The 14,455-nt window shown below is 47.8% G+C and overlaps 1 protein-coding gene across 1 annotated transcript in view; it reads left to right on the forward strand.

Moving 5' to 3' along the window:
• The window catches only part of LOC108802630 (RE1-silencing transcription factor B-like), a 38,588-nt gene that overhangs the window by 402 nt on the left and 23,731 nt on the right, over nucleotides 1–14,455 (forward strand). The gene's annotated exons all lie outside the window — the stretch shown is intronic.

Consider the following 14,455-nt stretch of genomic DNA (forward strand, 5'->3'; position numbering starts at 1 on the left):
GGGGGGGGGTGGGGCGGATTCTATAGAAGTGGTTAGGCCGAGACTACAAGAAGTTGTTTTTTGGTGCTCTCGGAGTCATTTAGTTAGCGGAAAGCGTTAAAGACAGCCCGCAGTAGACCGGGAAGGTTGCGGCGCGGAGATCAGCAGTGAGAGAGCTCGCCGGGACACTTTAAACTTCCACACGGCTCTGTGCAGGGAGTTTCTCCCTCTCCTCATGGTGGATGGCGATCGTCTCCCCCGGGGCATCCCGGATTGGGGGAGGGGGCCGTACAAAGTTAACAATGCGCAGCCTTTACTGCCCCTTCCTGGCTGTGTCATCATTATGCTGTTACGTTTCGCTGCTCCTCCTGGTTGTTTGACTGGGGGGGGCGTAGGATGGGTGTTGTCGTGTATCCCTCCCCCGTCTCTCGGTCGCAGATATGGGCGTGTAGAAGTTAACTTTACCAAGAGAAGCGGCGTGCACGTTAATCGCTGGCGTGCCCGCTTGTTGGCACCATGGCCTTTTTGTGTTTGGCGAAGCCCCGCACAGTATTAACACGGGCCCGGATGTATTCAATTGTTACACGTTTGTCGTCCCCTTGTTTGAATCAGTGGGTCGTTTCTATGCTGATTTTGCTTTCTGTATGGGAAGAATGTGTTCATGATTGAAATCTCAGCTATTGCTTGTTGGCTAAAGCTGGTCATACACTGCCCAAATCTCAGCATTGCTGACCTGGCCTAAATTCCTCTGGCACCACTAATGTTTAAAGTGACACTATTCTCAGGTGTTAAATCTTAAGGAAAACTATGAGGTGAGTGCTTTTCACCGACCTGTGACAATGATACTGTCACAGGTCGCTCAGTAGATCGGGAGGTGAGCGAACACATACCAGCGTTCTCTCACCTCTCGATCCTGTCACGGCTCTCTGCCGTTACAGGGGAGGCGCTGGATTCCCCCCTCCGATCCGCCAGCGCTGACTGGCGGAACGGGAGGGGGCGGGTACAGCTGTCTCTGCCTCTAGATAGGCAGAGCCAGCTGTCAGTCTGACAGCTGGGTGGATCCCGGCATAATTGTCGGGATCTGCTTCAGCTGCAGCGTCTCAGTATACAGCGAGATACTGAGCCTAGGGTGACGGGAGGACGCTAGTTTATGTCCTCCCGTTACCCTAAGGAGAACTATGGGGAAAAGCCTTAACCCCATAGTTCTCCTTTTTTAAGAATGCATTCAAGTACCATAACTATACTGTACTTAATTTGTGTATCACTGAGCTGTTGATCCTCAAATCATCTCTGAATTTGCGCTGACACTGTCCTTCCTTCTGGAGGTTGGCTACTTTTGTTCACCATGGTCCCTGTGTGTGTTGTAAAGTAGCCACTGCTACAAGCTCACTCCCGTGATGAACTCATTTTATGAGCCTGCCATCCAATACAGAAGATACAGCACAGCATTGTGCTGCATCTTCTTTATAGCTTCATTTGTGACAGCTGAAACAGGAAGCGCTGTGTATACAGCCCTCCTGTGTCACTGATCACAGTGTGGAGAACGAATGTTCTCTGCTAGCTACTATCCATCCTGAACTTCTTTGCCGTGGTCCCTTGTCCCCCAGAAGAGCAGGGGAGCCCAAAAACCATGGAGGGGTGACGTTCCTTTGGAGGAGAAGCCAGGGGGTTGGACAAGCAAGCTGCTATACAAGATCCGGGCGGATCACCTGTACAAGCAGCCCAAAGCTATTTTAAAAATTTAAAGCACGCTATGCATCAGGGGCATTTTCACGAGTACAAGTACAGTGGTACCTCGGTTAACGAACTTAATTAGTTCCACGATTCTGGTCGCAAACGGTGATCAGACCGCGATCTCGACTAGAGGAAGCCCCAACCATGTGTCAGAGCAGGGAAGATGGCTGCGGTTGTGTTTCGATGCAGAGTTCGTGAACGGAAGTAGAGCTGCAGCTAACGATTATTTTCAAAATCGATTAGTTAGCCGATTATTAAGTTCGATTTAATAGGATAAAAAATAAAATACATTTTAAAAATGGCTCCAGTGATGGACTACAAGTTTGTATTGAGATTGCAGTCCATCACAGGAGCAAGCTTGGAGCGGTGGAAGTATAAAAGAACAAAAAGTGTGGTGTGCAATATAGTGAAATGAAAAGTGTAAAATGATACAGCAATGAATGCAGAATGGTACCGGCTATAGAGGACTACAAATCCAAGCAATAGTACATGATAGCTGGCGGTATTCTGCATTGCGCTGTATATTGTATTGCTGGGCGTTGTAGTCCTCTATAGCGAGTGGTATTCTGCATTGCACCACTGTATAATGTACTATTGCTGAGATTTGTTGTACTCCTATAGCTGGTGGTATTGCGCTGTGTAATGTATTCCTTGATTTGTAGTCCTCTATACAGCGCAATGCAGAATACCACCAGCTATAGAGGAGCACCATGTGGGGGGGGGAGGGAAGTGCAGGCTTACGTGAGCAGTCTTCCAGCAACTTGTTTCTGAGATCGGGCCTGTCTATCGGCGGCTGTCATCCGCCCACACCTGCTCCTCCGCCCACACCTGCTCCTCCTTAGTTCTTCTCCCTGCGCCGATCGTGGATTTGGGCGGGCGGTGACCACAAGGCGGGGATGAGGTGCGGCGTGTGGAACGTGGATGCGGGCGGGCGGATCTGGCAGCGTCGAGCGTGAGGTAGGGAGGAGGTGTGGCGCGCAGCGTATATGGAGCCGTGAACAGGGCCAACCAATCAGAAGCCGATTAATCGTTGATTGAAAAAGTTGACAACTTTTTCAATTATAATCGATTCAATTATAATAAAATTATAATCGATTAGTTGTTGCAGCCCTAAATGGAAGCAAAATTATGCCGAACTTGTTCGCGAACAGAAGTGTTCATTAACCGAGGTACCACTGTACTCATGGAAATGCCGAAAGTATGACTAAGGGGGACAAACACAGTACAGAACACGGTGTGATTAGTGAGGGAGGACCATATGATCAGCAGGGAAATGGCATGTGCAGATGGTGTGATTTGGGGGACGGGGTGTGTCGGCGGCAGCATGTGCAGGGAAGGAGTACAGAAAGAATAAGGCCTGGTTTACACCTGCATGTCCTGGGAACGCACATTTGGGGTGCCAATATAAATGAATGGCACCGCAAGCGCCTTTTGCGTTTGTGCGGATTTCCGTAAACGCGCAGTGATCATGCACGACAACACATGAAACGCTGTATGTTCTCAGAACGCGCAAGTGTGAACCAGGCCTTGCCGTGAGCACGAGGGGAGTGTGGAGATGTCAGCAGATGTAATGTAGGTGGATAAATTAATATGGAATTCAGGAGCCAGTCTGTCCAATGCAGGAGTCAGAAGAATGCTTTTTAAAGGAGAACTATGGGGTTAAGTCTGTTCCCCATAGTTCTCGTTAGGGTAACGGGAGGACACAAACTAGCGTCCTCCTGTCACCCTTGGCTCAGTATACTGCGAACCGCATTGACAGGTGTTCATAGAATGCATCAAAAAATGTGCAGCATGCTTGCGGTGCCATGACTTAATGGCATCCCAAACACGACTGGAAAAACATGCATTTTTTTCCACACACATTGACGTGTGTTCAATGCATGGTGGGGGAAAAAAGCAGTACGTCTGTAGCAGAATCTATCAGATGAGCTACTTTCTACTTTGTCGTGCGTGTGGCACCCATTGAAATCAATGGGCAACGTATGGGGGGGGGGGGACATGTGAACAGGGACATGTTGGCTACCTTGTTTCTGGGATTTTCCTTCCATAATATAGGTGAGAGATGGCTATGACTACTTACACAGTGTGCAGATAAGGTATGTGACACGTGACTGGGAAAAGAACGTTAAAGGTGGGAGGGAAGAAAAAAATATTTTTAATTTTTACTGTGGTGACCAATTCCCCTTATGGTGACATCACAGGTGGGTCTGTTAGACCCCTGATGCCTCTGTCTGCCAGTCACAGACAGGGACAGAGGGTCTGCCCTCTGAGCCAGCTCAGCGCACCAGAAAACTGAAGCTCTGGACCTGGAAGTGCTCAGCTCATATTGCTATCAGCTCTCTGTTATATTTTACATGTATACTCGGTAGTGCAGCCTTAATTTTGCAGCCCATTCATACAATGGAAACAGCAGTGTTCCTGCAGAGTTCTCTCTGCTTAAAGGAGAACTATGAGGTGAGTGCTTTTCACTCACCTCATAGTTCTAGCCGACCTGTGGCAATGAGACTGTCACAGGTCGGCTCAGTAGATCGGGAGGCGAGCAAACACATAACGGCGTTCGCTCACCTCTCGATCCTGTCACAGCTCTCTGCCGTGACAGGGGAGGGGCTGGATTCCCCCCTCCGATCCGCCAGTGCTGACTGGCGGAACGGACTGGGGAGGAGGCGGGTACAGCTGGCTCTGCCTTTTTAGATAGGCAGAGCCAGCTGTCAGTCACGCAGCTGGGCAGATCCCGGCACAATTGTCGGGATCCGCTTCAGCTGCGGCGTCTCAGTATACCGTGAGGAACGTGTCTTCTCTGTTTCTGCGGGTAGTAATGCAGCACAGAGAATTGTAGGAGTTATTAGGTGGCCAAGCAACGAAGTTGCAAGGACACCTATTGTATCTGTTAAGATTATTATTATTCCGCCGCTGCTTTCAAATGCCTGTAACAAGTGCTCCGTTTGTCAAAACCTCATGAAACTTTGCACAATGGTAGAGCCCTATGCTCTGCAGACCCTTATTATAATATAAAGGTCATATGATGTGGCAGCCATCTTGGTTTTTGCAACAATTTTTGCAAATATTAAAAAACCTGTTTATCCAGAACCACTAAAGCTACAGATGTACAGCATGCTGTGTGAGCTTATGCTTTGCTCTGTTGCCACATGTGCTCATTATAGCTCTATTGGTCACATGGTTTGGCAGCCATTTTGGATTGTGCAATATGTACAACTTTAACTCTGAAACAATTTATCAGAATAATTCAAAACTTTGCACATATGTCCTGGGAGGCCTCTTCTACCACGGTTGTAGAAACTGGCCCGATCCCAAAATCAAAATGGCCGCTGCAAGCCAATGGTGTTTAGATGATGTTATTATTGTTATGGCCTTTTTTTTCAAAAGCCTGTAGTTAGCGCACTGTTACTCATAAACTGATGCAACTTGGCCCAGTGGTACAGCTCTATGCAATGCCCAAACTTTTGCAACATAAAGGTCATAGGTCACATTGCCTGGCAGCCATCTTGTTTTTGGCAGCCATTTTGGATGGTGCAATGTTCTGCAAACCACTTAAACTCTGAAACCATTTATCAGAATAACTTAAAACTTTGCACATATGTCCATGGATACCTCTTCTACCACGGTTGTAAAACCAGACCCGATCCCTAAATCAATATGGCCACCACAAGCCAATCACTGATTGACATTGCATAAATGTGCATTTATATCACTAGTAAAGTATGTTAAACTTGTTATACATATGATAACTCAACGTCATAACTGCCAAATACAATATGTAATCCAGAGGTCACCAGGGTCGGCGGCCATTTTGAATTAGATTTTTTTAAATCATAAAATCATGTCTTTTTTTTTTTTTTTTTTAACTCACTAACTACAATATCTTCTCATGCGCTAAAACCGGCTCTACTGCTTGGCCACCTTTTTATTGCTGCTTGCAGCTATATTTATTTTTGTTATGCTTCTTATAGGATGCTTCTGTATGTAACTTTTCATTCTAACAACAGGTTGGTGTTTTAGGCCCCGTTCACACCTGGGCGTTTTGTAGCGCGTTCCTACGTTCTGCAAAATGCTCAAACACCGAAATCCCATATTTCCTATGGGTATGGTTCACACCTGGGCGTATTACAGGCCATATGAACGCGCTACAAAACGCCCAAAGTAGTACAGGAGCTTCTTTGGGGCGTATTTGCCGCGCGTATTCATTGGGATACAGCCAGGTAGCCCTTGGAAACGCGCGTTTGTTGCGGGCTGCGGGGTTGTTGTGTTGCGCGAATAGCGGTAAAAAACGCCCTGCACGAAATGCGCATATTCAATATGCCTAGGTGTGAATACAGCCTTAGAAACCTGTTCACACACACACACACACACACACCTGCAATGAATGCACAGTAAAGTACCCACTGTGCGTTTACAGTGTGGGAGGTGCGTTGCATTGACATTAATTTGAATGGCACTCCAAACGAATTGCACCAGCATGAACGGGCCCTTAATGTATTATATAAACTTTATCTGCACGTGATAAATTGGAGGAAGGAGAAGTATTTGGAGAGTAAAATATACTCTTTCCAATAATTAGAGCTGCTGTGTGACACTGCAGCTGTCCCATGCCGGCTCTATACCGAAAGATGAGTATTCATGTAACTGCGGATAGTTCAGCTTACCGTCTTCTCCCTGCAGAGCGCAGTGACTTTGCTGGGATTCTCCCCTAAGCTCTCCATTTCTCAAGCGCTGAAGGAACAGATGGGGGGGGCGGACACAGCTGGCTCTGCCTCTAGAGGCAGAGCCAGCTGTCGTCCAGGCAACCGATTGTTTGGATCCTTCCAGGCTGGAGTGTGGGCCTCTTTGATGTCAGCCCGCTATATGCAGATTTTGGGTCAAAGAGTTCATTAGTAAATGTATTCTTGTGACCGAAAAGAAATGTAAAGCCAAAAATGAATTGTTAAATTAAGATAGCAACACCAATGTAGTTTAGGAACCTAAACTATCAGCAGGGCTTGAAAAATCCGCTCGTCCTCTCATTTGTGACGAGAGGACGCTGAAGCCCGATGAGTAGCTTCCCATCCGGCCGTTGTAATTAAACTAGAGACGCCCGATCGCATGTATTAGCAGCAGCTGTCACTGCCATTACCAGTCCCGAGATCCGGTGCGCCCGGTACCGGCACAGCTGCTCTGTGACAGGAGATCAAAGGGAGTTCAGTACACAATCTCCCTCTGATCTCCTCTGCAGTCCCCGAATGCAGGAAGTGATGTATATTACATCACTTCCGCATTCTGCTGGCACTCTCCAGCTTCAGAAGCTGGTGAAGCAGATCTCTGCTTCACCAGCTTCTCTGGGGGGTTCCTAGGTGACATTAGGGGTCTTGGAGACCCCTGATGTCTCCATAAAAAGAGGACATGTCATGTAAATTGGCTATCACATAGGGGACTTCTTATCCCCCCCATGTGATAGCACTAAAGTTAAGTGCAAAAAAAAGGTAATAAAAATATAATTAAAGAAGCATAAAAAAACAACAATTTTTTTTGAAAGTGCCCGCCCCCACATACAAAATATGCGTCGGGTGCGCCTACGAGCAAAAACGACGATTGCGCCTGTTGTGCCGCACATGTTACATTTCGCAGCGAACGTCAGAGTGTGAGCAATAATATTAGGGCCATAAATTACATAATGCTTAACTGATGAGCAGTGAAAGCGTCACCTATGGCCAATTTTCGTTGTGGTCGTTTTTTTGCGAATTTGTGGGTGAGCGCAATTTTAAGGCTTTACATGTTTTGGTGTCTCTTTACCCGACATAAATGAACACAGAGTCCCTCCGCACTCCTCACAACGCTCCCTGCCAGTAAGAAAATTGGTGCTCGCAGTGATGACCACGGATGGCGCCGTGCAGACACAAAGAAGAGGATAAGGATCACCAGCACTCAGCAATATCATTTAGTATGTCCATTTTATTTGGACAAAGTCACGGTGAAAACAGCCAACGTTTCGGGGCCACGGAGGGACCCTTCATCAGGGCAAAGGATGTGATTTGTCACATCCTTTGTCCTGATGAAGGGACCCTGCGTGGCCCCGAAACGTTGGCTGTTTTCACCGTGACTTTGTTCAAATAAAATGGACATACTTAACCACTTCAAGACCAGGTGTTTTGACCCCCTTCCTGGCCAGGCCATTTTTCAGGATTTAGCGCTGCGGTACTTTGACTGACATTTATTCCGTCATGCAACGCTGTACTGAAATTAATTTTATACCATTTTTTGGGGACAGATAGAGCTTTCTTTTGGTGGTATTTATTCACCACTGGGGTTTTTATTTTTTTCTATATTTCTGAAAAGGGGATTCTTATTATGGGCGGTGACTTTAATGTTGCCATTGACCCACAACTAGATGTCTCTCGAAATGCCTGACACCTCTCCTACGCCTTCCTTAGAAAGCTGCGGAAGACCCTGCATGCAGAACAATTGGTAGATGTGTGGCGGCTAATGCACGCTCGAGAGCGGGACTATTCATTGTACTCCACCGCACACAGAGTTTACTCACGGATAGACTACCTCCTGGTCAGACAGCAAGACCTGCACAGAGTACGTCACTCCTCCATAGACGTCATCACGATCTCTGACCATGCCCCGATCCTGATGGAGGCGCTGCTCCATTCGGAAGGACTCAGACCATGGCACTGGCAGCTTAATGACGACCTTCTTGATGACACCCTACTGACAGACCGCATTAAGCAGGATCTCACTCACTTTTTCCGACATAACCAGACCCCAGAGTCATCCCATCTCTCTATCTGGGAAGCCCACAAGTGCTGTGTGCGGGGTACCCTCATAGCTCATGCCTCCCACGCAAAGCGAAAGCGCACCGAAACGATCTCTTCGCTGCTAGCTCGGAATAGCAGCCTTGAGTCCCGCCACAAACAAACCCTCGCAAGAGCGGTGGAGGCTGAGCTATGGACTTTACGTCAGCAACTGAATGATATTCTGCTAGGTAAGATCAAAGCGAAACAGGTGAGGGTCAAACATTCCTACTTTGAATACGGCAACAAGCTTGGCAGGTCCTTGGCATTAGCTCTCAGAGATGCCCGAGCCCAAACATTTATTCCTGCTATCACGGGGCGCAACGGCAATCTCTCTAGCTCCGAGGCCATAGCCGATCGATTCAGGGACTTCTTCACTGAACTTTATAATTTAGAGGGCCCTGGGACCCCAGACTCCATCTCAAGACGCATCGCTAGAACCCAAACCTATCTTGAACAGACAAATTTGCCCTGCATACCCCAAGAGGAAGCGGAGGGACTAGAGTCGCCCATCACCGCAGTAGAATGGGCACGGGCCCTGAAACGCATGAAGCCACGTAAGGCCCCGGGACCCGATGGCTTTTCCCTCCGTTATTACAAGACTTTTAGCGACCAGCTGACTCACCCTTTCCTCCAGACGTACAACTCCCTTCTCACCGATCCCAGCGGACTCCCTCCGGGCTACAATCACGGTCATCCCTAAGGAAGGGAAGGACATCTCCCTCTGCTCTAACTTCCGCCTGATATCCCTGTTTAAATAGACCTGAAATTGTTCTCAAAAATTTTGGCCAACCGCTTACTACACAGTGTAGTCAAAATCATCCATACTGACCAGGTAGGTTTCCTGCCACATAGAGACGCTAAGGACAATACTGCCAGGGTGCTGAATGCAATTCATTTAGCCACGTCAAAGCGTATCCCAGCCATCCTCCTATCAACCGACGTGGAAAAGGCGTTTGACCGGGTAGATTGGCCGTTCCTCCACTCGACGCTCAGGGCGGATGGGTTTGGAAACAATATATGCAGGTGGATATCGGCGATATAGTCTACCCCCACGGCCCGGCTACGGGTAAATGGCACGTACTCTGCCTATTTTCCACTAACCAACGGGACACGACAGGGATGCCCGCTCTCCCCATTACTTTTTATCCTAATGCTGGAACCCTTACTTGGCAGAATCAGAGATAACCCAAATATCTCAGGACTACTCCCTGGCCCAAGGACGCACAAAATAGCAGGCTACGCTGGTGACCTTCTGTTCATGCTGACCAAACCTACACTCTCCCTTCCGAATCTAAAGGCCGAGCTGGAGACCTATGGAAAGTCTTCAAATTTCAAAATAAATTTCCAGAAATCCGAGGCACTTAACCTCACGGTGACCCACCCCACTCTCATGGGTCTCCAAGCGGCCTTTCCCTTTCGTTGGTCCACTTCACACATCACTTACCTAGGGACGAAACTGCCCTTATCAGTTGCCAGGGTTTTTAAAATTAATTTCCCACCTCTGCTCTCCGAACTTGGACGCGATCTCTCCAAGTGGTCAGGCCTCACCATCTCCTGGTTCAGGAGAAACAGCGTATTGAAAATGAATATTCTTCCACGACTACTCTTCCTGTTCCAAACCTTGCCAGTACACATCCCAACGACGTTTCTGAAATTGGTGCGGAGAGAGTTTGCCTCCTTTCTGTGGGTGAACGGTGCCCACAGGCTGAACAAATCCCTACTGGCGCTGCCCAAGTCTAGAGGGGGGGTCGGTTTCCCGGACCCCATTCGATATCACCTGGCCGTGCATATGGCTCGTGCATTCGAATGGTGTAACGTGTCTTCCGACAAACGCTGGTTGCAATTTGAACAAGCAGTCTCCCCCTTACCATTGACGGGACTGCTATGGACCACGTCACCCCTGCCCAGGGAAGTACTACAACACCTACTTACAGGTGTCACGATATGAGTGCTTAGGATGACGCCCTCGCTACTCCCAGACAGCACCTCGCACTCTTATGTCACCAATTGTGGGTGACCCGGCCTTTGCTCCCAGTCTAGCCGACAGCTCTTTCATGCGCCTGGTGGAATCAAATCGTTTCAGGATTGGACATTTCCAACCCATTGAAGACTTCACCAACCTAGACTCGCTTAGGGGCTTGGTCTCTCCTCCACTGCTGAGTTGGCAGGCCCTACAGCTACGTAGCTACCTTTTCTAAACTTAGCGTGTCCCCACCTCCACGTACAGTACTGACACCATTTGAAGACGTCTACTTGGCAGGTAGTTACGTGGACCACGGCTTGTCCAAGGCCTATGCCCTCACGACACTGCCTGGCTGACCAACCTGAACCTAGCTTTCTGGCTAGGTGGGAAAGAGACCTGGCCACTGCATTCACACAAGACCAAAAAGATTACATACTTCACTTTGCACACAAGGCCTCAATAGCTAATTTCATACAAGAGACAGGCTACAAACTACTCACCAGATGGTATTATGTCCCAACCAAGCTTCACAAAATGTTCCCTCAGACTCCTCTGACGTGTTGGAGGTGTTGACAGGAGGAGGGCTCTATCCTCCACGTGTTCTGGTTCTGTCGATGCCTCGGGGGGGTTCTGGGATGCAGTCCTTCGGATAATCAAACAACTCACAGGAATGTCTCTAGCGGGAGATCCAGCTGCTCTGTTGCTCCATCTGTCTCCACTGCCCAGGGCCCGATACCGCAAATCCCTGCTGATACACCTGATCAACGCAGCTAGAGCCTGTGTGCCGCTGTGTTGGAAAAGTGTTGATCCACCCACAGTGAAGCTGTCTCTATGTAAGGTGGATGAGATCCGAGTGATGGAGGAAATGACTGCTTCCCTACATCACAGAGACAGCGCATTCTGCAAAACTTGGTTTTACTGGCTAGAATTCCTCTATTCCACAGAATATGGTAAGCTAATGGTGGAGTGAAGCACCATGCCATACTCGGGGAACACATCTCGAACGAGGCCTTAGAAAAACTGAACCACCCCGAGGGTCATCACAGCCAGATACAACATGCCCCTACTGCCAACGTAAGTCTCGACAGGTTCCATGTCTGAGATCACCACATTCCTAGCCCGGATCTGGGCTCTTTTGCTTCCCCTTCCCTATAACTGTTCTTTCGCTTTCCTATAGCCCTTATCAGGACTCAAAACCCCTCCTTCCCCCCTCCCATATACTCCATCCATGTCACTCCCCTCTATGCCCACTACACACCCTTTTATGAATGATTGCCAGAATAGCATTGTGAGACCTTATACTAAACCTGATCAATGTGTTCGTAGAAACAATGTCCTGTGTACTAGGGCCCACGGACCCTTGCTAGTAGATAGACACCTATTAAACTGACCTTCTTCTCTCATGCTACCTACTGATTCCAGAAACCGAGATACGCTTGCTCGATTTGTATACCTGTTAATGCAATTAAGTGAAATACGGCATAGACTGTTATATATGTTCTTGTTCTCTATTATATCTGAAAATTCAAAATAAAGAATGAAAAAAAAAAAAAAACTATGAGGTGAGTGCTTTTCACTCATCCTCATAGTTCTAGCCGACCTGTGACAATGAAACTGTCACAGGTCGGCTCAGTAGATTGGGAAGTGAGCGAACACATACTGGCGTTCGCTCACTTCTCGATCCTGTCACGGCTCTCTGCCGTGACAGGGGAGGGACTGGATTCCCCCCTCCCCGCTCCGATCCTCCAGCGCTAACTCTAGATAGGCAGAGCCAGCTGTCACTCGCGCCGCTGGGCGGATCTAGACATAATTGTCAGGATCCGCTTCAGCTGCGGCATCTCGGTATACTGCGAGCTGTAGCTCGCAGTATACTGAGCTTAGGGTGATGGGAGGACGCTAGTTTGTGTCCTCCCGTGACCCTAATGAGAACTGTGGGGGAAAGCCCTAACCCCATAGTTCTCCTTTAACATAAATTGCAATGCTATAGTCCTGTCATGCTGACTGGTGAGACACCCTAAATATTTTCAAGCCCTGACGATCAGCAATATTTATATCCGGCCACATACACCTTCAGGTTATACAAATGTTGTTAGGATGGAACGAAACAGTCCATGCCAACATCTATGCACCAAGTTTACATCCGCTTGGGCCAAATCCTATACAGGCAGTCCCCAGGTTACGGACGTCCGACTTACGGACAATCCGTACTTACGAACGGGGTCCACAGTACTCCTAAATGTGCCGGCAGCCGCCGGTACATTTAGGAGAACTGTGGCTGCAGCGGCCTGTGTCCTTTCAATCTCCGCTGCTCTCCGCACCTGTGTTGGCGGAGACAGCGTGGACACAGACCGCTGCATACCGCCGATGCCCCACGTACCTCCGCTGATGGCTTCCTCTTCAGCCGTTCCGTCGGCTTCCCCGGTCCGGACGATCCACCGGTCTCCTGGTCCGGCCACGGCTCCTCTGCCCCGCCCCCCTGCCTACTCTTCATTGCAGGCTGGGAGCCATACCCAGCCTGCTATTGGATATTGTAAAAATGCAATAGCCAATAGCAAGCTGGCTATTGCACATGACCACTGTCTGCTGTCAATCAGCATGGGGGGGACCTGACCCCCCCCCTTGCTGATTGCCAGCAGGCAGTGGGCAGATGCAATAGCCAGCCTGCTATTGGCTATTGCAATTTGAAATATCCAATAGCAGGCTGGCTATGGCTCCCAGCATTAAAATAAAAAAGTTAAAAAAATTAAATTAAAAAGACAAAAAAAATGTAAAGGTTAAATAAAAAATAAAAATGCAAACAAATAATAAAAAATAAAGTTAAAAATAGGAAAAAACTTTTTTTGCTGTGTCATTTTAAATTTAAAAAAAATATTTTAATTATATTAATCTTCTGAACAACAGGAACAGACAGCAAAAGAACCGTGACCCTTCCCTATGCTATCCAAAACTAAAAAATTTAACTGTTTCGACTTACATACAAATTCAAGTTAAGTACAAACCTAAAGTCCCTATCTTGTATGTAACCCGGGGACCGCCTGTATCAGCTATTTGGGAATTTAAAATTACCCCTTCCTACGATACTCTATAGTCCGTAAATTATATCCCACTATTTCGACACTTAAAGAAAATGCTGATATCCTGGCTTCCTCATAAACTATCCTGGTTCGGCAAGATTTCGGCCCTCAAGATGTCTATACTACCCAAACTTCTGTATTATTTTAGAACACTACAGGTAGCCATCTCTTCCTTCGCTTTGCGTTCCATTCAGAGGAGTATCCTCCAGTTCATCTGGCACCCCCTCAAAGCTAGAGTGGCTCGCACTACTTTATATAAACATAAAAGAGATGGGGGTTTGGGTCTACCTAACATACTGTTGTACTATCAGGCCTCCCAACTCTTGCCTTTAATAACCCTACACCAAAAGTAATCTCCCCCTCTTTGGCTTATGTTGGAAATTCCGAACTGCTCCCCTGTGCCGTTATCGGTGTTGCCTTGGCTTCCGACTACTAAGAGGCCTAAAACCCTAAGCCCACTTATGTTACATTCGCTTAAATTGTGGGACTCTATTAAATACTCAGCTAATCTACTCTCCCCGTACTTTCCACTTCTTCCCTTGTTTGCCCGGCCACTGTTTCAGCCAGGAATGGATAGCCCCAACGCTTTTCAGTGGTGGATGAATAATGAATTTCATGTAGTATATGACCTGGTGCGATCCATTACCACACCCTCCTGGCTATATCTGCGGGAACATAAACGGATCTCGGAGACTGAACATTTCAGATACCTTCAACTCCACCTTACTGAAAAAGAAGAGACCCGAGTAACTTACTCGCATGTTTTGAACATATCTGCCTGCATTCCCCTGGGGGTCCGGACCTGGTGTCAGGGCCCATTCACACCATGTCCGGATCAGATGTGGTACGTTACATTTTTCTTACGCACCAAAAATGCATCCCAATGCATTTATATGTGATTTTTTTTTTTTTGG

This window comes from Nanorana parkeri, unplaced genomic scaffold (assembly GCF_000935625.1).
Source record: "Nanorana parkeri isolate BGI_ZX_2015 unplaced genomic scaffold, ASM93562v1 scaffold2995, whole genome shotgun sequence".
Lineage (NCBI taxonomy): Eukaryota > Metazoa > Chordata > Amphibia > Anura > Dicroglossidae > Nanorana > Nanorana parkeri.